Source organism: Balaenoptera ricei, chromosome 2 (genome assembly GCF_028023285.1).
Source record: "Balaenoptera ricei isolate mBalRic1 chromosome 2, mBalRic1.hap2, whole genome shotgun sequence".
NCBI lineage: Eukaryota > Metazoa > Chordata > Mammalia > Artiodactyla > Balaenopteridae > Balaenoptera > Balaenoptera ricei.
The window spans coordinates 97,285,100-97,311,175 of NC_082640.1; the positions used below are offsets into that span (position 1 = coordinate 97,285,100).

The 26,076-nt window shown below is 41.9% G+C and overlaps 1 long non-coding RNA gene across 2 annotated transcripts in view; it reads left to right on the forward strand.

Moving 5' to 3' along the window:
* The window catches only part of LOC132360469 (uncharacterized), a 122,739-nt gene that overhangs the window by 54,638 nt on the left and 42,025 nt on the right, over positions 1 to 26,076 (forward strand). Inside the window, exons 2-3 of one of the 2 annotated variants that reach the window (XR_009501110.1) lie at positions 5,783 to 6,004; positions 10,317 to 10,443. The exons of the other annotated variant lie outside the window; for it this stretch is intronic. This is a non-coding gene — a long non-coding RNA (uncharacterized LOC132360469). The remainder of the gene's footprint in view (positions 1 to 5,782; positions 6,005 to 10,316; positions 10,444 to 26,076) is intronic. 2 annotated transcript variants of the gene reach the window in all.

Here is a 26,076-nt window from a genome sequence, read left to right on the forward strand (position 1 = left end):
ACCTTAGGGATTGACTCTTTCCTCAGCAAATGGAGGTCAGAGCCGTACAAGGAGAAAGATGAGAACTGGCCCTAACTCCAAAATTTCACCTCAGTGGCCAGTCCCTGGATTGGAAGTCCCTACTGTGTCATTCCCTGAGGGGGCCTCCGAAATCCTACACATTCTAGCACGTTATTACCGGGAGAGGAAGTAGTTGTTAAGCTCACATGCTAACAGTAGTAGATATAATTTTCCATTAGCCTCTAGTCTCCCCTAGCAGAAGGGTAACTAGGGAATGAAAGATAAGATTTATAGATAATCTTAAGAAGCCTCAACTTATTTCATGCCTTGCTGCCAAGAACATAGTCTGGAAACCAGAAGTATCAGCATCCCTCGGGAGCTTGGTAGAAATGCAGAATATCAGGCCTCACTAACTCAGACCTCCTAAATCAGAAACTGCATTTTAATAAGATCCCCAGGTAATTTGGGTGAGCATTACATTTTGAGAACTACTGGCTGAAGACAGGAGAGGGAGAGAGAGACAGACAGAGATCAGTTTTATGGGCAGGAGAAAGCTGAGGCACTGAGAAGGTGGAAGAATAATGAAGGCCTAACTTATAATTTTACCTAAAGCTGGCTTTTGAGTGGTGTCGAGAAAGTGACTCATGACAAAATCCCTTGCAAGGTAGAGGCAGCAGTAACAGTCTTCACAAAGTTCTCTGAAGCCCATAAGTGTCATGTCAGCTCAGCTCCAGGTGCAGAGCTGCCTGTCGACGACAGGTTTATTGAGCTCAGCGTGTGCAGAGCACTTGTTCTCTTCCTTTAAATTGGAAACAGATTGAAGCGCTGTAGGCAGTGTCATTGAGAAGGTGGCAACTGTCTTGTTCCATCTCCAAAGTCACCCAGAGTGAAAGTGGCGTCTAACAACCCCAGGCCGCTCAGGTTGGACTTTCAGGCCCTCAGAGAGTAACTTTCTAAATAAGTCCTCTTCTTCAGGTTTTTTTTTTTTTTTAATTCCCTATGTTAGTGGTTCTCAAAGCGTGATGCCCAGACCAGTAGCCTCAGTATCTGGGAACTTGTTAGAAATGTAAATTTCTCAGGTCCCACCCCAGACCTACTGAATCAGAAACTATGGGGGTGGGGCCCAGCGATCAGAAACAAGCCCCCCAGGAGTTTCTGATGTCAGCTAAGTTTGAGACTCAATGCCCTATGTCTTTTAAAAAACTTAAATGGAAATGAGACAAATCTCCTTTGGCCAGCTTTCTAGGAGATAGAAATGTAGATGTTCTTTTTGGATGGCCATTGTATTTCTGTACTACCACCACTAAGGAAAAAAAAGTCAAGTTCTCTATATTTTAAAAAGCACTTTTGCAAGTAGTGTTCCCTGTACACACACACACACACACACACACACACACACACTCACACACACACACACCTCTTTGTGAAGCAGATAGGGCAGCTGTCCAACCCCCATTCTCTGTCTTAACAGACAAGGAAACTGTCCCCAACCGGTCAGGTGTTTGATTCCCAGGAGCCAGGTCGATTTGGGTTTTGTGTTTTCAGGAAACATCCAATGCAGAAATTCTGTAAAGTCTCCTCAAGGAAGAGATACCTCCCCATCAATGAGGCTGTTTTCTCTCATGCCATCTGAAGTTCTGTGGTCTTTTTGGAGGCCCTTTGGAATGACTGAAGGTGTGGGAAATCTTTGACTAGTTTTTGCTTTGTTTGTAAAGTTCCTTTTTTTTTTTATTTTTTAATTATTATTTATTTATTTATTTATGGCTGTGTTGGGTCCTCGTTTCTGTGCGAGGGCTTTCTCTAGTTGTGGCAAGCGGGGGCCACTCTTCATCGCGGTGCGCGGGCCTCTCACTATCGCAGCCTCTCTTGTTGCGGAGCACAGGCTCCAGACGCGCAGGCTCAGCAATTGTGGCTCACGGGCCTAGTCGCTCCGCGGCATGTGGGATCTTCCCAGACCAGGGCTCGAACCCGTGTCCCCTGCATTGGCAGGCAGACTCGCAACCACTGCGCACCAGGGAAGCCCCTGTAAAGTTCCTTTTTAACATGGCTCAGTAGAGCTAGTGCATCTCCAGTTCCTTCCAAAGAAAGGGGTTCAGCAACCTGAGTCTGCCTTCTCAGTTTGCCTTTGATTGAAACTTGAGAGGCTCCACGAGCCACTGGGGTTTGGGGTTAGGGGCTGGGAGCTCTACTTTAAGAGGAGGACTACCAGCCCTTTGAGGACATTAGAGTGCCTTGGCTACTGCCATGGTAGTCCAGACAAGTAGCCCAGTATCCTGCCAAGTTAATGTCCTGCCCCCATTTCCAGAGCCCTGAGAGCGTCCTGTGATAGGTGCATATTTGACCAGGAGCGGAGAGCAGGCGTGACTGAGAATGGGCAGGAAGGTGGAGCCACCCTCACCAGACCGTGGGACCATGTGGCTTCTGGTTCTGGGTTATATCTGAGAGGCAGGCTCTGAGAAGCTGCCTCATGGTGAAGGATGAATCTTTAACTAGGATGCAAAGATAAAGGTTTCTGGTCCCAGATCTCCTGATTCATTTGCCACATAAGTTTGGGCAAGTCACTGAAGCTCTTGGACTTTATTCTCCTCATCTATTAAATGGAAGTATTAATACCTGCCCTGCATGTTTCCTGGAGGTGTTGCAAGACTTACATGAGGTCTCCCTCTGAAAGTAGCCTGTAACCTGGGAAGTGCTGTGCAAAGGTGGAGGCTGGGCATTCCGCATGATCCTTCCAACTGTGTGGTCCCCGCAGCTTGTCCCCTCGGGGAGAAGTCTACAGCTCCCCTCCCACGTGGGAGCACAGAGAATGTCTTTCGGGGGGGGACCACATAAGCTTCTCGCAACAGGGCAGTGATTCTTTAGCAATGCTTTTGTACGCCTGGACTCAGAGCCACCCAGAGGAGCCACGAGAGGGTGCCTCACCCCTCTGCGCCCACGAGGCTCTGCTGCCAGTGTGCTCTTCTGCCCAAAGCACAGAATCCAAACCCATGAAGACAGTCTCTGTTCTGCCCTCCACGAAGCTGAATAGAGTCCATTCTACTTCTTCTGCACCTTTTATCTCAAAGCATTCCCAAGCACACAATACACTTCACAGCCTGGTCCTCTGCCACAAGACGATAAAGGGTCTTTCACTAACCGGCCCTGTTGAAATGCCACCACCTCCACTGTGCAGCTGCCAGATAGCTGTTCTGAGCAGAAAACATCTCTCAATTCCAGGTCATTTAGAATTTCATACGCTGATGAGAGTTCAGGAGGATAGCACCGCGGCCTGCAAGTCAGAGAGAAAATCTGGATTTTCGTAAAATGCACACAACAAACCCAAACCAGTCTCCCAACCAATCCTAAGAAAACTAGACTGACTCTATCGGAATGATGTTGGTTTGCTTTGCAATGAAGATCCAAACTTTGACCCTGTCCATTTTTGTCCCATTCAAAGTGGCCTCTTTACTATAAACAATTAGGCCTCTTAAAATGGGAGTTGTATAAATAAAATTTGAGAGTGGTAGAATAAACTTTACTTGGTCTTGTCCCCAAATAACTATGGATATATTAGTCTGTTTTTGCCTAATTCAGTGTAACAAAGGGTTTGTTACGTGACAGAGCTGGGTTAGGAGCTGGGAAGCTAACATGAATTGGACAGCTTCTGGCCTCAGCGTCAGGCACATTCAGATGTTCACATACCCTGCATAAAAGGAAAGGGCTTGGTGTAATTTCAGACCCCTGACTCTTTTTTCTTCACAACAGATGGGCCTCTCTTAGCAGAGCACCCAACTAGAACAGCTGTAACAGCCAAAGGCCATCTCATCTTGTCCTCAGTTTCCTTCTTACTATTGAAAGGGAACCCAGAACAAATTCGTGGAGGTTTTTAGTAATTATTTGCATAAATGACCTTATAGTCACAATACCAGAAATTATTACTGGTGTTTGGGTTTCTTTTCAAGGGCTAACTAAATCTAAGCACAACTTTCATTAAGTTCTCTTCAAACAGATGATTTAAAATTTTTTTCAGTATGGTTTAGATTTTATTTTTCTAACTGCCCAAGTAAATGCCCCGTAACAGAGGAAGTTTGAGTTGTGTTTATTCCATTGATCTATACATGTGGGTCTAAGGCATTGCCTAGAAACCCTCGCCCTTTAATTTCAGCTACTTTTGGTGGGTTTTAGCTATTTTTGAAGTCAACGTGACCCTTTTGCAGAATTCTTCATGAGCACAATGAAGGAAGGAGGGGGAAAATTGTGATGGCTTAAAATCTATTCACAGACTCAAATCTCTATTTTCAGAGAACCATATAAAACCCATCACCAACAATTTGTTAAACACCAGTTTGTGCCAGAGCTATGCTGGGAACTTGCCAGAAGCATAGGGATAAATATATGAGCCATATAAGCAAAAATCCTTGGGGAGATCTGGGCAGCGAGATGAGGTAATCATGAGAAACAATTTGAGAATACTCCAGGATGGTAGGTCGTTAAGTACTAAATTTTCTGCTACAGACTTCAGGGGTCAAAGGGATTCAGGGTAATTGAAAAATAAGGATGTATTGCTGTTCACAGAAGGCTTTGTGAAGGAGGAAAGAAAACCTGGGTCTTGAAGGATTATATTTGATAGTTGGAGTTCAGCCAGGGGAGAGGTATTAATTTAGACAAAGTCAGGCAGAGCAGAGGGGTGCCTGGTACATTTTTGTGTTGATGAACTAGGGTGAAAAACTTTTTAGTTTTTAGACTTCCAGTTGACCACTGAGATGGTGTATCGATGGCCACATGTCCACTTAGTAGAGTGGTGAACCTGCTTCTTCAGTTCCAGCTTTTCCTCAATTGCCCTCTCCTCCCCCAGGGTCAATTTTCCCAGGGATTCAGCTCCTCCACAGACAGGTGTTTGAACTGCAGGTGATACCACCCTTGTGATGTAGAATAGCATATTTACTGGATATTTCTAGATCATCTAACCCAGTGATTCTCCCATTTTTGTGTATATTACAATCACTTGGAGGGCTTGTTAAATCCCAGATTGCTGGGTCCTACCCACAGGGTTTTCAGTTCAATAAGTCTGGGGTCTGGGACAGGGCCAGAGAAACTTTCATATTTAACAAATCCCCAGTGAGGTTGGTGATGGTGGTCCAGGGACCACACTTTGAAAACCCCCAATTTAATCCATTATCTCAGTTTACAAATGAAGAAACTGGGGCCCAGAAAGCTCTGAGTTTAAAGAGTACTTAAGAAGGCAATTACCCACTACCCCTTCACTGCTCACCCCGCGCCACTTCCAGCCTAATTCCCAATTCCTACAGGGCAAGTCTGACTTAGATTTTAATTGTCTGAGAGCTGAGCTGCTTTAATCTCAGTGAAAATTTCTGTATATTTAGGAACAGATCTGCCCAAAGGCAGGAGGATAAACTAGCTAACTTTGAGGCTTTTGGGGCTATGAAAATGTTACATTAATAAAATAACTTTTTTTCTATAAATTAAATATTAATTTATTATGTCCCTGATTTTACAACCTGTAGGTGGCAGTGCCTTCCTTCTCTAGACACAGCTAGAGGCCTGAACCGGTTCATTTTCTGAGGAGCTGGGAAGGCTGCCGTGTATATGGTATTAGAGATTAGGCCATCTACCCCGGCCCAGGCCCACGACAGCTTTGCCGGGGACGGCAGAATCAGATAGCACGATTTAGCATTCTGAAAACTGAACTGTCCCTGATTCACATGTGAGGTTTGATTAATTTCTAATGTTTTAACCTTATCATTTTCTTGTTTAACTAGTTACATTCTTACTCTTGCCCAAGGTTCTAAAACTTAAGACTTGTGAAAAGCCAGAAACCAGAGACATAGCGAAGCGGACCTATTGAAATGCCATGAATTTACTGTAAGAGAGCATTCTTCACTGGAGAGGTTTATCGCTGCCAAAGCACTCTTTCACTGGTGAAAGTCGGGGGCAGAAAGGAAGAAAAAGAAAAGTATGATTCTAGGAACCACATTGCAGAAATGCCAAAGGGAGGGTCAAACAAGTAAGTGATTGTTCATTAGCTCCTGTCAATAATTAAACATAAATTCCCCATTTACATATGACCCAGGACTTGCAGATGCTAGTGCATGATTTCCAGTTCTTCAGCAGTCCCTGACATAAAATTCACTCTACGTTCAATCTTAAGATGAAATGGTATTGTAAAAGGCTGAGGGGTGCGCTTGCAAACATCCAGCACTGATACATACTTGTTCACTCTGCCTCCCAAAGACCCCAAGGCTCGTTCCCTTTCCCAATTTCACTTCCCCTTGAAAAGGCACTGAACTGTCTCAGCAGCCGCCAGGGCAGAGAAAAGTTCTGATCTTATGCCTTTTGACCATTCCCTCCCTTCTCTCTCCACAGAGAGAACTGTGATTTGCTGATGCTCTCTTCTCTCTTTTAAGTCATGCAAAGATCAATTAATTCCATCTCAGTTAATTTCATTGGTTGTTCCAACATTTTATTACCAGTTGAAGCTGTTGTCTCCAGGTTACCTACGGAATTGAGTTTAAACTCTCTTTGCGTTCAAGGATGTAGGGTTAGTTTCCACCTTAATTCTTCAGCCTCATCTCTCTCCATTTCCTATTCTCCTCCCTGCACTTAATCTGAACATCACATCATTTCCAAAATGATTTTATGCCTGTGCTTTTGTACATTCTGTTCCTTCTAAAAAATTCTTACTCATTTTTGAAGATTAACTGTCATTTAGGGGAAGTGTTTCCAGACTCCCACAAACAGTACCTTGATCCTCTTTTAAAACAGCTTTTAGCACATTATGGTATAATTTATATGTTTATGTGTCAGTTCTTACTCCTAGGCCCCCTGCCTTATTTTGTTCTACCACCCACTGCAATAGATTGGTGCCAAAATGGTAGCAACTGTCTTATTCTTCTTTGTTATATCCCTAAGACCTAGCATAGAGCTGGGCAGATAGTGGATGCTGAATAAACATATGTGGGTTTTTAATCAGTGAATCCTATTCAAGATGCTTCTTTCTTTTGTTTACTCAGGAAAGCCCCTCTTTTCTCAGTTTCAACCTTTTTCTTTTCAATTCTCTATTATTTCATTGTGAACCAACCAATAACTTGAGTTCTACAAGTGGTAGGGTTGTATCAATGAAAAGACAGAAATGTTGAAGTGAAAAGCTTGCATAATGATGACAATTCTACTTGTCTTCCTGCCCCTCCCTCTTTTCCTTCCTCTTCTTCTTCTTCCCCTTCTTCTTCTTCTTCTTCTTCGTCTTCTTCTTCTTCTCCTTCTCCTTCTCCCTCTCCCTCTCCCTCTCCTTCTCCTTCTCCTTCTTCTTCTTCTTCTCCTTCTTCTTCCACTACTACTACTGCTACTAAAAAGCAGCCTCGTTAGTGTCTGCAAATCTTTGAAAGCTGCCTGAATCCCCCTTCAGAATATTCACAGAAGTTTTCATCTCCCTTTTTGTCTGCTAGATGAATTAACCTTTCCTCAATCACCTGAATTCAAATAAATAAAAATGATTTATTTGCAACGGTTGGGCATTATATTTTATTATCAGTTGTGAAGCAATGTTGTGTTCTGCTTATTTTCACTGCAATAGTATGCTATTTCTGATACTTTTTTAGATAGAGTATTGGGGCCAAGTCTGTGGTCAGCACCAACACTGCAAACATTGTTTTTTAGAAGAAAATGAATCTCACATTTCAGCAACTGACCTAAAAATGAACTTTTTGAACATGCCCTATGTTTTAATGTGAGAAATTTGGCTCTGCATATACATTTGGCATCAACTTGTAAGAGTGGTCAATTCTTTCATTATATAATGCAAACAGGGCAGAACATGGGGCTGAAAACATGTAGACCTGAGATTATGCTGCAAAATCTCTTACAATCCCCAGAAGCACATCCTTGATAATCCCCAGTGACATGTCCTTGTGTTTTCTGTGGTAACGGGGACAAAATGGGAGAAAACTGGAGTAAACAGGAGGCAGTCCTTTAGGAAAGGGCTGTCCAGCTCCATGTCAGGAAAGCTGGAAAGCTGTCAAATATGGGTGAGGCTTGGTAATCCAATTTAGAGAATCAGTGACAATGAGTGACAGAGCCTGACATGCCCTCTCACTGTGGTTAGTGCATCTGGACACATAGAAATAAGTAGTGTAAAAGCAAAAGATTATCTTTACTTTACACATTTTTTTTTTTTTTTTTTAATTTATTTATTTATTTATTTATTTATGGCTGTGTTGGGTCTTCGTTTCTGTGTGAGGGCTTTCTCTAGTTGTGGCAAGTGGGGGCCACTCTTCATCGCGGTGCGCAGGCCTCTCATTCTCGCGGCCTCTCTTGTTGCGGAGCACAGGCTCCAGACGCGCAGGCTCAGTAATTGTGGCTCACGGGCCTAATTGCTCCGTGGCATGTGGGATCTTCCCAGACCAGGGCTCGAACCCGTGTCCCCTGCATTGGCAGGCAGATTCTCAACCACTGCGCCACCAGGGAAGCCCAAAAAGATTATCTTTAAAGAAGGAGCCCATTGCTCTGGTATTTAGCATGCAAGCAGAGATACCACTTGTTTGGGAAATCAGGAGATTAATTCCTCCTAAAATTTCCAGATGGAGATTATAAGGGAGCAGCGAACCCCACAAGGCAGCCTGCAGGACTTGTTAGGCTGGAAGATGAGCCTTCAGACTAGAGAGAGAGGGCAGGAGGAGATCTCACCAGTGATTCAAGGAGAGACCCTGGACCCATGGACATGACTTTTCCTAGTAAGATCCATTTGGAGTAGGAATTAAAATATTAAATAGCACAAGCCCTGTGAGAAAGCAAGTGGACAGATTTTATCCACAGCTGCTGTAGCCAGGTGGTATATTTGATAGTGTTACACAAGAAATCACTATAAAGAACTTCAGAGTGTGCAGGAAGAGCTTTCCAGATAGCACTCATGTGAGAAATTATTTTCTTTTCATCCAAAAGTTAAGATAATTTATAACATCTTCCCACCATAGCAAGGCAGAAGAGAAGGCATTTTAGAGCAATTATTTTGCAGAAACATTTTCATGTTGGAGTAAAATAAACCTAGAGAATTTCAGCTTTGCATATCTATGAAGTAGCAAATAGTAACCAAAATACGTAGAGCAAGAGAAACACATTAAAAACAAACAAACAAATAAATAAACCCCACTTTCTTTGAAGGCTGACCTCATAGCATTGGTAACTGCACTGACAAATATTTGTGTATTTTATATATATATAATACATATTATATATATATATATATTCCCATTTATTTTTATTAAACATAACAATGCAAAATTATATATATATGTATTAGTTAAAATTTATGTGTAAAGTTTAAAGAGTAATAATGAAATGAACACCAATGGACTCACCAACAAGCTTAAGATACATCTAAGGTCCCTGTGTGTTTACCCTGCTCTGATCCCTCGGCCTACCTCCTAGAGTTAGAATTATTTTTCTTATTCTCTTGCTTTTCTTTAGTGTTTACCAAATTTATATCCCTAAATTGTTTACTTTTAAACTTTATACAAGTGGAAGATAATACCGTGTATATTCTTCTGGAACTTTTCCCCTCTCATCTTTGTGCTTTGAGAATTCTGTTTTACTGCTGTGTGGTATCTCTTGTAAGAATACACCACAGTTTATTTATCCAGATTTTTGTCAATGGACATTTCGGCTCTTTCTAGGTATTACAGTTCCCCAAAATGCTTATATGTAAGTACTTACATTCTTGTCCATGTTTTCTGGAGCGCATGTGCAAGTGTCTCCCAATATCCAAATAGTGATGTAGTGGGAAACACACAACTTCTACTTGATTAGGTAATGACAAATTGTTTTCCTACCAGTGTGGTTTACTCTCAGCCAGCAGTATATAGGAATTCTGATTGTTCTATATACATTCTTTTCAACGCTTGCTATTGCCAGACTTCTACATTTTTGCCAGTCTGGTGGGAGCAAAATACTTGTGGTTTTAATTAATATTCTCCCTTTCAATGAGGTTGAACATATTTTCATATGCTTTCTGGCCATAAGTCTTTTTTCTTTCATGAAATGCCCAATTTTTATGGGATTGTTTGTTAATTTTGTAGAGTATTTAAATATCCAGTATCCAATCGTTTGTCAATTATAATGTGTGGCAAGTGTCTTCTACTAGTTGTGAGTTAAACTTTAATTTCTCCATAAAATTATGCTAATATTTTCACCATTTGTTACATGCATATGCAGAGTTAGCTCTATTTGCATAGAAAAAGTAAATTTCCATTGCAGTATAATAAAGCTATTTTATATCCCAATATCTGGCTTGTAGTAACAGTGTTTTACACATTTGGTTATAATAGAATCTGAATGGCTAAGGCTTTGTCTTCATCATGCATGTCCGTCCTACCTAAAGGAAACGCTTGGTACTATTGGTTGTCCTGAAAGAGGAGAAGATCAAGCAAGCCACTGGCCATTCTCATTTTGCTGGTGAGTAGCAGTTCTCTCTCAACTCTTGACTCTTTTTGTGTCCACTTCAACATCCTTACATTCTCCCAAAGACAGAGAAAATAAAAGATAGAGACCTAGTATCTGCAAGACTGAAACAAACGATGATGATTAATAACGTTCATATGTACTACTACACTTAACAGCCTATAGTTCTCCTTGATTTCACTTACCACATTAAACACAGCACTTACCATTATTCCAAAGTATAAATTGTTTGTTTAATGTCTGTTTCCCCCACTCCACCCCAGACTGTAATCTCCATGATACAGGGGTTTGTCTTCATTTGTTGTAGTGCCCTCAGCACCTAGCACAGTGCCTAGCACCCAGTCGTCCTCAAAAAAAGCACTTGTTACATAAATGAAAGAGCACATTTATTTTACTCAGCCTGCTTCTTTCTGTTCTGTGTTTGTTATCTGTTTTTGCTGTTTGAAAAGATGATGCTTCTCTACATTATCTCAGATAATCACCTCTACTTTTTCAGTTTAAAGAAAAATTTCTCATCTCTATGGTTGAGATATCTGTGCTTTGATTTTATGTTATGTTCAACTTGTTTACAAAAAAATCAATGGCTTGGACAATAGTATTGATAACATCCTGATCAAAGACGCCCACACATAAAGCTTGGAGGGATGGGGATTATGACTGGCTGAATCTATCAATACGGGATCTAATAAACATAAATGCAAAATGCTTAAGCTGGGTACAAAAAAGAAACAACTGTGCAAATGGTAGAGAAAAAAATCGTGCTTCAATGGCAAGCTGTGCATTATTTAGGACACACTATTCAGAATTATGGAATTCTGATTCTGTGGAGATTCTGCATCTTTCATTGCCTTTGAGCTGTTTTAGTTATGTGAATTGTGGATAACCTATAGCAGTTTGAAATAATTCTTGTCTATAGACTTACAAATAAATTTTGTCTAGTAGAATTTCAGTTGACACTTTGGATTTGCCAGTTTTGTATCTATTTGCAAATTTTTTTATTTCAATATTCCCAATCTATAAATGTGTCTGTTCTTTGGATTCTCCTTTGAATGAAAAGTGACATCTGCTTGGTTCCCTCATTAGATAATGAGTTAAATAAAATCTTTAATGTGTGTTCATTTTATATTTATATGAGAATCATGATTTTACCTTATTCTGAAAGTTATTCTTTAACAAAATAGAGAACGAGAAAAAACTTGGGTAGATAATACAATATGTGCAGAAGATTTGAAGTCTTAGTTGACAAGAAATTCAATATAAGTCATTAGTGTAGTATGGCTGTTGCTGTGGTTATTTGGATATTAAGTACTTAGTTTAGAATCGCTGTTCTGAGATTCTAAACACTGGTTAACTTTTCTTATTTTTAAGCCAATAACTGATTGTTTTGATAATTTTTGCTATAAATCATGTTTTAAAATCTGGTATAGCAAGCCATTGTAATTATTCTTTTTAAAAGAACACTTCAATATTCTTGATAGTTTATTCTTCTAGATGAATTACACTGTGAGTTTGTCAGAGTTAATAAAGTATTCATTTGGGATCTTAGTTTTACATAAAATCTATAAATATTTGCTTAGGACTTAATTGTCATTACTCCTGTATTTGGTCTTTCCAGTAAGGAACAGTATATATATCTCCAATTATTCCCCTCATCTTTTATTTCTCCCACTGTGAGTTTTAATTTTTATTTGAATAATTAAATCATTTACATCTTGAATTAAATAAAGATGCATTTAATGGTTTCAGTTGTAATATAATCTTTTTTTATTTTTTCTCTAGCTATTTGTAATGGGTCTAAAAGAATATATTTCATTGTTACGTTTATTTTTTCTAAAAAATTATTATCAACATTTTGGGAAATTTTATTGTATTTTTCTCAAATATCGCCAGCATTTCTAGTGTTATGTTTTAAAAAGTAGGTTAAAAAAAAGACATCCTTGTTTTGAAAATAGTCTCCATTCATCCTGGAAAAAAAAATGAGAAAAATATTAGGTTTTCCTTTTCCTTCCTAAACAATGTCTTGAATAAAAGATGTTTTACTTTTCGGGAAAGGTTATTTTGGGGCAAGGCAGTTAGAAACACCAACAAAGTTTATAAGTCCTTCTAGTCCATGCTTGACCAAAAATAATTTGGATACGCCATGAGTGTTGGTGTGTATAGTCCAGGGCCCAGGAGTTTGTCTACTAAAGGTGTATTAGGAGATTCCACACCATCTCATCTCTTTAACATTCTTTTTTTTTTTTTTAATTTTATTTATTTATTTATTTATGGCTGTGTTGGGTCTTCGTTTCTGTGCGAGGACTTTCTCTAGTTGTGGCAAGCGGGGGCCACTCTTCATCGCGGTGTGCGGGCCTCTCACTGTCGTGGCCTCTCTTGTTGCGGAGCACAGGCTCCAGACGCGCAGGCTCAGTAGTTGTGGCTCACGGGCCTAGTCGCTCCGCGGTATGTGGGATCTTCCCAGACCAGGGCTCGAACCTGTGTCCCCTGCATTGGCAGGCAGATTCTCAACCACTGCGCCACCAAGGAAGCCCTTCAACATTCTTTTGAGTGTGAGTATCATGCAAAGGAGATTAAAAGTTTGAAATTAAGATTAAACTTTACACAATTTCCTTTGAAAGTCCTTGGTATTTCCTAAATTTCAGTTGTTTGACCTTAAGAAATTCTGAAGGCCTTCTTAGCCTCCATTTCCTTATTTATAAAATGGAATGAAAAATTGTTTTGCCTGTCTCCATGGGTGGTTGTTTGAATCAGATAAAATGGTGAGGGCACCTTTTCCTTTGTAAGAGTGGTTGGCCATTGAGGACCATTTCAACTAATTTCAATAAGAATATGTTCAATCTATTTCATGGCTGCCATGATTCCATGTAATTATGGAGGGATGGGAATACAGATGAAATACAGAATACGGTCCCTGTCTCCTAGAGAAATGCCTCTCAAACATTAATGTGCACACAGATCTCCCAGGGTCTGGTTAAATGACAATTTCTGATTCAGTTTGTCTGGGGTGAAGCCTGGGATTCTGCTTTTCTTTTAATTTAGCATTATAGCACTTGTTTATTGAAATTACTTCTCTGTTTGGAGTTGCCATTAATTAGATATCCAGATCTTTGAGGAGGAAAAACACACAACCTCTGTTAATTAGGTTACCTACAGAAATCCAGACTTGGTAAACCATCAGAACACTTGGAATCAAGAGGATTCAAGTCCACTACCAACCAGGAGCACCATGAAAATGTGGTCATTTGGGGTTTGGTCAGGGGAATAGGGCCATTGAAAGCCAGAGGGGAATATGGGGCATAGCTTAGGAACTGGAGCGTCCATGGGCATGGAGGAGAGTTAAGATTGGAACACTGCAGTGGGCAGATCAGAGCACTAGAGCACTGGAGCAGGAAGAGGAAATGAATCTTGGGCAAAAGTACACAAAGACCTTTCCAAGGAAGACATTCTGCATTTCTAACACCCGCTAAGTGATGCTGATACTACAGGTGACAAGATCCTTACAGAAAAGTCATACACATTAGAGGCAGAGTTCAGGAAAAACTAGATATCATTAAGTATCCAAATATATGGAAAATTGGAAAGATCAGTGTGGGCCAGAGCATGGGAGAAGCTTTCATGGCCATGAGAGATGGACAGGATTCACCTTGAGATTCCTTTCTACTGTTGGTAAGGAGACAAAGCAGACTCAGGCATGCCACAGTCTCTCACTGGAGAAAAAAAGTGGTTTGAGTTTTGAAACTTCTGTGGATTCATGCATGTTCAGATGCTTGAAATGGCTTCTGAAAACAATGCATGAAGGTGCTTAACCAACAAACAGTGGTTTTAAGTTGCTGTTGGAGCTCAATATTATGTATGCACATACATTTGGAAGTTGAGATCGCTCCTGCATCCATGGAACATGTATGTGCACATGCCCTCTTACATATGATCTTATTACCAACCAGGATATTTTCTGTGCTTCTTTGTAGACAAGTCACATGTTTTGTGTTTGTAGTATTGTTAAAAGCAGCATTTAGGCTTCACTAAGAACCAATTAGGCTTCCAAGACAGTCAAGCAATGCCTTCCTACATGCTGATCAGTTTGCTCTGGAATGAATGAGTTACTGGATTCTCATCCCCAGGAGTGGTCTGCAGCAAAGCTACAAAATTGCATAAGTTTATCTTCAGCGCTCACTGACTCGTTTGGTGCCCCATCCCTTGGGGACTCAGTGCCCATATGCTTCTCCCTAATGGTCCTTATCACCCTCACTCTAGTTTCCATGCTCACACCCCTTCCTGCTATCAAATGTGTTTCATTCTGCATCTATCCCTTCAGAATGGAGCGATTACAATAAACTCATCTCCCACATAGGCCCTACTTGGACCCCAGACTTCAGCCAGAGGTGTTTATTCATTGTTCCCTGACCACAGCTTCTGCTTTCTGCTCTATGCTTTAGCTTTCTCCTGGACTGCCCCTTCTCTTCCATTCTTTCTAGCCAGGCAGGTCCTACCCACCTTGAGCTCAGCTCAAATCCTGCAGACTTTGTAAAGCCTTCCAAAACTTCCCTAACATGAATCCCTCAGTAGATTGTTGTTTCTACTATGCATTGACAATTAATCATTTGCTGCTTTATTACTGTTTTTCTATTGCTCTTTTCCATCATCATTTAGAACTTATATTCAGCTCTTTAAAACTTGACATCCTGGCTCCTCTGCTACAAAAGCTCCTTGAATTTAGAGTTTGAATCTTATATATTTTTGTATATTATACAGAGAGTCTCACACAAGTAAAATGTTTTTTAAAAGTTCTTTTTATGTGATGAACTAATTCTAAAATTTTCAGGATGATCATAGTGAATATAGAAGGCCATTCAGGGGCTTCCATTGGCTTAACTGAAGAGAAACATAACTTGAAAAAACCTGGATAGGATCAATGGAAGTCTTTCTGATTCCCTCCCAAATGTACTCCAAAGCTCTGGAGCCTGCCCCTTCTGTTGGACTGGCCCTGTTGCCATGGGAACTCTGCCCTCAGTTGCAGTCCAGCTTTCAAGCTGCCAAATAAGAAAGGATGGAGGGGAGGACATTTCTTATGGCTCCTTGGCTGGCCTCATTTCAGTCCTGTTCTCCACCCAAGTAGGCGTGTGGTATCTCTCCAAGGAGAAGCACATGCTGAAGCCGGGAAATAAAGTGCACCTGAAGGCACAGGTGAAAACCCTGCACAGGCGCTGGAAGAGGTGCTCTTCTGTCTGTGATGCATCCATCGCGCACACCCAGCCTCCGTCTTCAGAATCTTCTGGCCTGTGACAGAACGCGATGTCGGGCTCTGTCTCCCACCCTTCTTTGCTGATCCTGGTCTGGATGGCAACTCTGGTCAGACGTGCCTGTTCTCTGTTTCCCTGAGAGAGTGAGTACCGATTACTCTGTGTGGGTGAGGCAGGGCAGGGCAGGCCCCTGGCCTGGAGAGGCAGCTAAGCTTCTGCACACACGGGCTCCCTCCTAGGCAGCAAGTAAGGACTTCAGCTTCAGGAGTCCAGCTCTGGCTTTGGGTCACTCTTTTTCCCTTCCTTCCACCCACCCCAAACCTTTCTATCACACCCCAAACCTAGTCACATCACTGTGAAAGGCAATGCTTTCAATAGCTACCTCAGAGCATTGATGTCTGACATACTTTCAGCTCTGAGAAATCACAACTGCCACCCAGGAAAATGACTGGGGAGAAGCCAGCTTTCCCTCTGCTTTGTTCTCTGCTGGCAGCCACAAGACCAGCAGCGGCCATCTTGCCCCGATGAGGTCAGAGCTGGGCTTTCATCCTTGCAGCCACACCCTGGCTACTCAACCCATGGGCTTAGCTGTTCTTTCCTCTGCCCACTCTCTCATCTGAGCCTTGGAGGCTATTCCTAGAAAGAGAAACACTCGTAAATGCACCTCCTTCTTCCAGATGGAGGGAGGGTATCAGGAACTGGACTCAAAGGAACAAAGGAAGTGTAAGGAATTGAGACAAGAGATTGAGGCAGTTGGGTCTGGAGCCAAGGAGTAGTGTTCAGGTTTGGTTACCAGTTTCCTGATCCCTCCACTAGTCAAGAGGGCAAACCGGGGGGATAGAGGACTAGGTAAGAGGAGCTGGAGGGTGGAAATAGAAGAGGAAATTTCTGTCTTTGGAGAACTTACACTCTTATGGACGCAGGATATATTTGTCTATTTATTATGTATTTATTCAGGATCCACACGTGCTTTCCTGAACCAAACCGGCATCCTCTAGACCCTCGCTATAGAGTTTTTACTTTAAGATATCACAACTCATGTCTCATTCTCCTTCATGATGCTTGCTCTTAAATGCAATAATGATGAAGTGATTGTCCAACCTCAGGAACCTTATTTAGAGTTTCCCTGGGATGATCTGAGAGACGCTGAGAAATTTTCCCTGACCCTTCCTTCCATACCCTTCAAAACATGAAATCTAACCCACCACTATTTCACCCACCACAATTTCAGAACCTGAAATTGCATGTTAGGTCTTTTGAAGGTATCTCAAAGATATCTTGTTTCCTGAAGTCTTTAGTTAAAAGGTAGTGTCATATACACAAGACAAAAAAAAAAAAAAAAAAAAAAGGATTATTCAGAATTATTTAGATATTTGGAAAATAATATAATTCTCCCTTAGTAACTCCATAAACCAAAAACCAAAATAATTCCCACTTTAGTGTAATACTTAAATGTAAAAAGAAAAAAACACAAATCCTTAAAATGCAAGAAGGACATAAATAAATGTTTACTTATTCCAGGCCAGAAAGGCCTCTCTAAAGCAATGGAAGAAAATATGAAGGAAAAAAGTAGATTTGATTACATAATAATTTAAGAATTCAGTCTGTAGGAATAGATTATAAACACTATTAATGATAAATGTCAAATTAGGGGAACTTGCAATAAATATGGCAAGAGACTGATATCATAAATGTATAAAGAGCTTTTCCAAATCAATATAAAGATCTCTAAGACCTCCGTTTGAAAATTGATTAAAAAATGAAGATAATGCACATATGAATAAACATTCAATTTCACTAGCAATCAAAGAAATACAAAATAAAATGATAAGAAAATACTATTTTCATGTAAGAAATTGACATTAAAAAAAACAGCCGAATGGAACTGAGGTGACAGTGAAACCTCCAACCTGATGTCCCCTCCCTCCCCACAGAGGCTCCCGATTGGCTCCTCTCTCTACCCCCTCAGGGACTGAATTTGTCCTTCTGCATTTCTGGGTTTTCCACTCCCCTGAATGCTCTTGTCTTTCTTTCAGTGTTTATCTGTGTCCAGGGTAATGCTGAGAAGGAGGGGACAGAGCACAGATGAGAAGGAAGTCTGGAATAACTATGTCATATTTCTAGAGATGTTATTTTACTCAGAATATCTCACACCTACTGCAGGCCAAATAGCTTTTTGGTTCTCACTGCCAAATTTAATAGACACTCAGTAGAGAATGACTTATACTATAGCTTGAAAGCCATTATCTCTAGCCTTAATAAGTGGTTAAAGATTACTCTCTGGGCCCATAATTTGTCCATTAGCCCCTGCCTAGCTTCCCTTGATTCCTTGCCTGGCTGGGCCTCCATATTTGACATCTTTAATCTTGTCCTCATCACTAATGTAGAATCTTGTCATCTTAACTTTCTATTCTGTCACTTTGCTTTGCCTCCCACCTCCAGGGACAAATTCCTACTTTCTCTGCTCCTTGCTTCTATTCCCTGCTTGCTGAAGAAGGACACAGGACCACACTGGCTACGCCCACTGCAACTCATGTGCTACACAATATCAATATCCTGTTGATTTTCCTGACCGCTTCCCGTAATGGCTGGTCCAAACATGTTCGAAAATCCACAAATTTCCTCCTCCTCTGATAATAATAATAATAACAACAACATCAACAATAACAATAATAAAAACAATAATAACAGCAAATACTACTATAGTACTTATTCTATTTCGGGCTATTCTATAAGTGTTTAACAATTATTAAGTCACTGAATACTCCTAGTAACTCTATAAAAGAGGTAGGTATTATTATATTTCCCATTTTACAGATGAGAAAACTGAGGCACAAGGAGTTTAAGGAACTTTCCCAGGACCATCCAGGGGGTCAGCGATGGTGCCAGAATTTGACAGTGGGTGGTATAAAGTCTTTTTCTTGACCACTTTGCTGGATCACATCTTTATATTCCCATCCCCTCTCTCTCAGGAGACAATTTTGCTTCCTACATCACTGAGAAAGTCCACATTTTCTCCTTTTATATTATGTTTTTTGTTTGTTTGTTTAAACAATAGAAATTAATTTCCTCACAGATCTGGAGGTGAGAAGTCTGAGGTAAGAGTCTCGGCACAGTAGGATTCTGGTGAGGACTCTTTTTCTGGCTTGCAGATGGCTGTCTTCTCACTGTGTGCTCACATGACCTATTTTTTGTGCATGCATAGGGAGAGGGGGCAAGCTCTCTGTAATCTCTTCTTAGAAGGGCACTAATCCTATCAGACCAGGGCCCCACCCTCATGACCTCATCTAATCGTAATTACCTCCCAAAGACCTTGTTTCCAAATACCATCTCTTTGGGGGTTAGAGCTTCAACATATGAATTTTGGGGAGGCACATTCAGTCCATAACACTTGGTATTCAGTTGTGCATATTATGTTTTTTGGGGTCCCCAAAGCCATTCTCTCCCCCTTATTTCAGACTCAGAAAATAGCATTTACCTATCACAGGAGGCAGGCCCCCCTGCTGTGTTCTTGGCCCCACCTCTTTCTTTTTTGTTGTTGGTGGTTTTTTTAAATTTTTATTTATTTATTTATTCTTTTGGCTGCATTGGGTCTTTGTTGCTGCGCATGGGCTTTCTCTAGTTGAGGCAAGCAGGGGCTACACTTCGTTGTGGCGCGTGGGCTTCTCATTGCGGTGGCTTCTTTTGTTATGGAGCACAGGCTCTAGGCTTCAGTAGTTGCAGCATGTGGGCTCAGTAGTTGCAGCACGTGGGCCATAGAGTGTGCGGGCTTCAGTAGTTGTGGCACACGGGCTCAGTAATTGCAGTGCGTGGGCTCTAGAGTGCAGGCTTAGTAGTTGTGGCGCACAGGCTTAGTTGTTCCACGGCATGTGGGATCTTCCTGGACTTTCCGGACCAGGGATTGGACCTGTGTCCCCTGCATTGGCAGGCGGATTCTTAACCACTGTGCCACCAGGGAAGTCCCTCCCCCCCACCTCTTTCTAAGAGGTTCTTTTCTTTCAGGTTTTGCTCTCCTCCATTCACAGCTTATTGCCAAGATCTTCAAATCCTCCTCCCCAGTACATCTTTCCTTCCAAAGCCTTCAAATATGCTCTGGTCTCCCTCATCCTGAGAGAGCTCTGAGCCCTCCTGTATAGTGGGCCTAGAAGGCTTTACCGCTTGTCTACTTCTTAAAATCATGTCCTTTCTTCGGGTGCCATTGGGACCTCCTCAGGTGCCGTCTCTGAGCTCCATAGCTTGTCTTGCATTTCATGACTCTGGGCTCCCATGGCCCATGTGCTGAACCCAGTCCTATTGGCATTCAGGACCTACTGTCTCAGCATGCTGATTACTTATTCCTGCCTCATCTTCTAGAGATTATGGCCCCTTAGAAACAGAGCCCATTCATCTCTCCATCGATTAATTAGCTAATTAATGGTTTCATTAAAGCTGTTTATCGAGTGTCTACTGTGTGTCAGGCACTGTGAATTAAGAATACAAAACAAATATGGCAGCCCTGGAAACTGAGACTTGCACAGATGAAAAGTAGAAAGCCACTAATTGTAATATAGTAAGTAATATTTTGGTGGAACACCCATGTGTAATAGGCACTGTGCAAAACCCATTGTTATATCATTTAAACTTCATGTGAAGGAGCCATTATTCACAATTTAAAGATGAGGCAACTGAAGCATAGAGAGAGGTTAGGTAACTCTCTGAAGATTATACAGCTAAATGCAAGAACAGGAGCTCCAAGTCCATTTTCCTTTTAAATTCTGCTATGCTAACTACTGCAGACATCTCTCTAAGATGAAATGGGAACCCAGAGGCCAGAGGAACCAAATCTCTGGGAGGTGGGAGCTGTTTTGCAAAGGCTTCGCAATGATGCTAACACTTGATCTGTGTCTTGGAGGAGAAATAGACATTTGTCCAGTGGACTGGAGAGTGAGTAGAAACAGCAGGACATAAAACGGTGAAAATAAAAATGATTAGATTAAGAACTGCAAAAATACGGGACTTCCCTGGTGGTGCAGTGGTTAAGAATCTGCCTGCCAATGCAGGGGACACGGGTTTGAGCCCTGGTCCGGGAAGATCCCACATGCTGCGGAGCAACTAAGCCTGTGGAACACAACTACTGAAGCCCACGCACTCTAGGGCCCGTGCTCCGCAACAAGAGAAGCCACCGCAAAAAGAATCCCACGCATTTCAAGGAAGAGCAACCCCTGCTCCCCGAAACTAGAGAAAGCCCTCTGGCAGCAACGAAAGCCCAACGAAGCCAAAAAAAAAAAAAAAGGAATAAAGAACTGCAAAAATACTTCTAAGCCTGGAATGTAGGCTATACGGAGGGACACCTGGAGATGTGGTTCGAAGCTCCTTAGACAGTGGCTATATCGTAAAGAGTCTTCTATGATAAATGAAAAAGTTTTAATTTTACATTTAAGATCCCAGTAGTGTCTAGCAAAATGATAACACTTCTGAGATGTCCAAACACTCTTTCTCGAACTGAAACTACTTTACAAGTATACAGAATGTGAGTCAGGAAATTCCTGAATCCGTGCCTTTCTGATGAGCTCACTGTTTTAGCAGCCAGAGTATTTTAGCACCTTTCTTGACCTATTATTACATAGTTTCTGTGCCTTCCAATTTTTCAGAAAACAATTCTGCCATTTCTTGTCTAGCTTGAGCCTTTTCCTCCCTGTACAAAGGGAAGATGACGTAATTCAAGGAACTGCTTGTTCTGTTTGGAAATAATGCCAGGGACACCAACGTCTCAAATAATTCCTTCTCTCTTGATTTCTTGTGCATCCAAATGGGTGTGTGCTTAATGGCTTTGAAGATCTAAATAGGTATCATCCTGGGTGGGGAGAGGGCAGCATGAAGCCAGGGGCCCAGGCACTGACCCTGGAGCTCTGTGCCCAGCATTCCCTGTGTCACTCACTGAACAGTGGACCTGACAGCTTTGGCGGGTTCAGCCTTGGGCTACAAAACCCTTCAGGCTGAGGGTGAAAGTAAAGGCTCCCTGCTCTAGGAGCTGTTGCTGGTTTGTTCCCTCCCTGTAAGCAGTGACTTACCCAATCCCATCTCTGTCCTCAGCACACACGTCATGGAAAAGTTCTGCCTTTCTTCACCTTGAACTGGTCATCAGTACAAAATATCAGCCAGATCTTTCCAAAAAGTTTTAGGAAATGCTGCTCAATGCTATTATGGGCATCCAGTAACAAGACATTTATTTACTTAGCATGCAGGGTAATGAGCTATTGAACAGCTATGAATTTTCTGGATAACTGAAAATCAACTCTCTTTTTTTGTTTGTTTTGTTTTTCTTTTTAAAATCCTCCCCTTTTTAAACTGAGGTATAGTTGCTGTATAATATTATATGTTACAGGTGTACAGTAGAGTGATTCACAATTTTTAAAGGTTATACTCCATTTATAGTTATTATAAAATATTGGCTATATTCCCCATGTGGTACAATATATCTTTGTAGCTTATTTTATACCTAATAGTTTGTACCTCTTAAGCCCCTACCCCTTCCTCATCCCTCCCCGCTTCCCTCTCCCTACTGGTAACCACTGTTTTGTTCTCTATATCTGTGAGTCTGCTTCTTTTTCATTATATTCACTAGTTTGTTGTATTTTTAAGATTTCTCATATAAGTGAGATCATACAGTATTTGTCTTTCTCTGTCTGACTTATTTCACTAAGCATAATGCCATCCAAGTCCATCCACGTTGCTGCAAATGGCAAAATTTCGTTCTTCTTCATGGCTGTTAACTCTGTTTAGAATATCATTTGGGCAACAGTATTTCTGCAACATATTACATACGTGATGGGATAACATTTTGAGATATTCACTATGTTTTTCCCTCTCTGCCTTTCTCTTTTTTCCTTTCCCTCATCCAAGCAGGGTCAGCTTTCTTTGGTTCATTGTCTCAGAGAAGGAATATGATGGGGCAGAAGGCAGAAGCAGACTGTACATCTATCTGGCTTTTATGTTTCAAAGGCCCAGGTTCTTAGAACAATTTAGTGGATTCGCAGAGGGGGGTGAAAGAAAGAGGACTTGGGGTGTGGAAACATGCATGGAGAACGATAATCCTCCAGACTAAAAATAAATGCACCCGGGGGCAGAAGGAGGGGAAGGGAGAACCACAGAGAAGGGGAGGGGGTGGGGAGAATGGGGGGAGTGGCAGGAGAGGGGAGAGGTAGAGAGACAGAGATGCAGACCTCCAGAGCCTAGACAGGACTGCCTGAGTGGTGACTCCAGGAAGAAGAGCCAGGCAGAGCTTTGCAGGAAGATCTTTACTCTCCAGGAGTGGATGAGAAGCAGCAGTGAGCCAAGGCTGGGTGAGGAATAGGAGTGCTGAGGGCAACAGCGAGCTCACCTGTGTGTGCAGGTGACTCAGGGACCCAGTGCCCAGCTCACCAGTGTTTCAACATTATTGGCGTCTCTTGGAACCTTTGACATAACCTCAGAGTTATGGAGGCTAGGAGTGGAGAGGTGCTATGAAACCTTGAGGTTTGAATTTGTAAACCACTCAGTGGGATAGGGGCTCTCAATAGAAATGATTGCGAATTAAAGAACGTTAAGTTTCTTGCAAACCGTGCTTTTGCGAAGCATCAGGCAATCTTCTCCATGGTTGGGACTGGCTCAAAGTCAAGGTCCTGAGTGTCTGTTGAGAAGGGAGCACTTTTACCCGCCAGCCAGTGTTGCAGGCTGTGGTGATTTTTCAGTCTTTCTTTCTGCTTTTTATATAGCTTCCCTGTCCCCAGCCCAGCTTTCACTTCTTGATACTTATCGTGGATATACGTAGCTCCCACTCCCTTTTCCTCTCCGAATTTGCTCTCCTTAATGTGCCTTGGCCAGGAAGCCAGATAACGAACCTTAGAATTATATATAAAGGGAGAGGAAATCGGATCTGCGAGTCAGCTCATTTTCCTCATCTACAAAATGAGGGAGCTGTCATAGATCATTGCTAAAGTCCAGTCCAGCTCTAACGTTTTATGATTCCTCTGAATAAACTATGTGAGCTTTTATGCACCGTTTTTGGAACGTATACTTTTCCCATTTCCTGATTCTCAGCCATGTTCTCAAGAGATGAGGTTGCTCTGTCTGTGACATCTTGAAAAGTGACGTTATTTAACTTGGCATTTATTGCTCAATTTACAATTCGTCCATTCATTGAAAAAATTATCGAGCATCTACTGTGTGCCCAGTGCTGTAGTATATGGTTGGAATACAAAGATTAATACACCGTGCCTCCCTCAAGGTGTTCACAGGCTAGAAAATTGATTCTCCATCTCTTCTGCAGTCGTGGAACCCTTTGGGAATCTGATAAAAGCCCATTATATTAGAGGCTATTATTTATTGAGCGATTACTACATGCCAGGTTCTGTTCCAAATGCTTCAAAAGTAGCATATTTTATCTTCAAATATCTATGCAGTAGTTATTATTATCTGCACATACAGATGATAAAATAGAGACGCAAGCACGAGGACACACAGCTAACAAGTGGTGAGAACGAGAATTTACTCCCAGGCAGTGCAAGTCTGGAGTCCACGTGCCTCCTCTGAGACTGCTGTGTTACTGAAATCAACCACAACAAGAACGACATGATAACAACAGCAACAGATTTTGAGAATCAGTGCCATGTACCAGGCAATGTATCAAGCTGTCTACATTATCTCATTTAGTACTAATCCCAACGTCATGAGTGGATACTTTCGTTATCTATATATTTCGGTGGAGAACCTCTTGGCTTAAAATGGTTAAATAATTTGCCCCAAGGTACACATCTAATAGTGAGGGGAGACGAGGTACAAAGTGCATTTTGGATACAGTTTTAGACGGTTCATGAACTTCTTGTCCTCTGACCAAGAGGAAGAGACAGATAAAAAGTGTACTGATTTGTGGTAAGTGCAGTGAGAAGTTCTGTGGGAACAGCATATATCATTCTGCAGGATCAGGGAAAGCTTCCCAGAAGAAGTCATACTTGAGCAGAGTTTAAGGGATAAATAGGAACACAGGCAACAGCAGTGGGGAGAAGGGCATCAAGGGTAGAGGGAAGAGCATGTGCCAAGGCAGGAACCAGAGACAATAGCATGATCTGGTGAACCACAGAGTTGAGTGTCACTTGGGTTTGCTGTGCGTGAGGACAAGGCAGCAGAGGATGAGGCTGAGAAGTCAGGCAGGAGTCACGTCACATAGGCCCCTGGGTGTGAAGGAAAGGCATTCGAACTCTACCTGCTCTGTGAAGAGCCATTGGGGGCTTTTAAGTGTGGGAATGTGCATCGTAGAAAGTAAGGTGCAGGGAAAGCTAGAAGGGGGAGCCCCCTGAAACAGAACAAAGAGGAAAGTTAGTTAGGCTATTGTTGTGATGAGAGCCTGAGTTAAAACACTGGAGGTAGAGATTGATTTGAGAGATATTTAAGGGATAAAATCAAAGAATGGTAGGAGTGAATAGGAGAGTCTAGGAGACTCCTGGGCAAAGCCTGGGGCCTGGCTTGTCAGCTGCCTGGGATCCAATCTAGAAAGGTCAGTAAAACAACCCAGAAAATGAAATGAGGTAGTAAAAATGATATTGCCCAGTTTTACTTAGGGAGATTCCTGGCTGTAGCTGATGGTTCGTGATCTCCATATACTACATGAGGTAGTTGAAGTGGGCCTGGGAGGTTGAGATTCCCAAGTAACCAACACCAAGTATTGTGGGTTGAATTGTGTCCCCCTAAAATTCATTTGTTGAAGTCCTAATCCCCAGTACTTCAGAATGTGGCCTAATTTGGAAATAGGGTCATTGCAGATGTAATTGGTTAAGTTAGGATGAGGTCATACTGGAGTAGGGTGGGCTTTTATTCCAGTATGAGTGGTGTCCTTCTACAAAGGGAAAATTTGGACACAGACACATGCACAGGGACAAAGCCATGTGAAGATGAAGGCAGGAATCAGGGTGTTGTCTCTACAAGCTGAAGAATTCCAAAGATTGCAGCAAACCACCAGAAGCTATGGGAGAGATACGGAACAGATTCTTTCTCACAGCCCCCAGAAGGAACCAAACCTGCCAACATCTTGACTTTGGACTCCCAGTCTCCAGAACTATAAAACAATAAATTTCTGTTGTAGAAGCCACCCAGTTGATGGTACTTTGTTACTGCAGCCCAAGGAAGCTAGTGCAGCAAGTAACCACAGATGGTCTCTAAACTGCCTTCCAAGGAGAGAGAGAGAGAGAGAGAGAGCAACCAACTGTCCAGATTTGCTCAGGACCAGGGGGTTCCAAAGAATGGGGTTTTCAATGATAAAATCAAGGAATTACTGGGTAAATTGGGATGAATTGGTCATCCTAAGAGAGTGGGTCCGCTTAACTGCAGCTTGAAGGTGTGAGGCCAGAGCTGAGTTACTTAGGAAAGGAGGGAG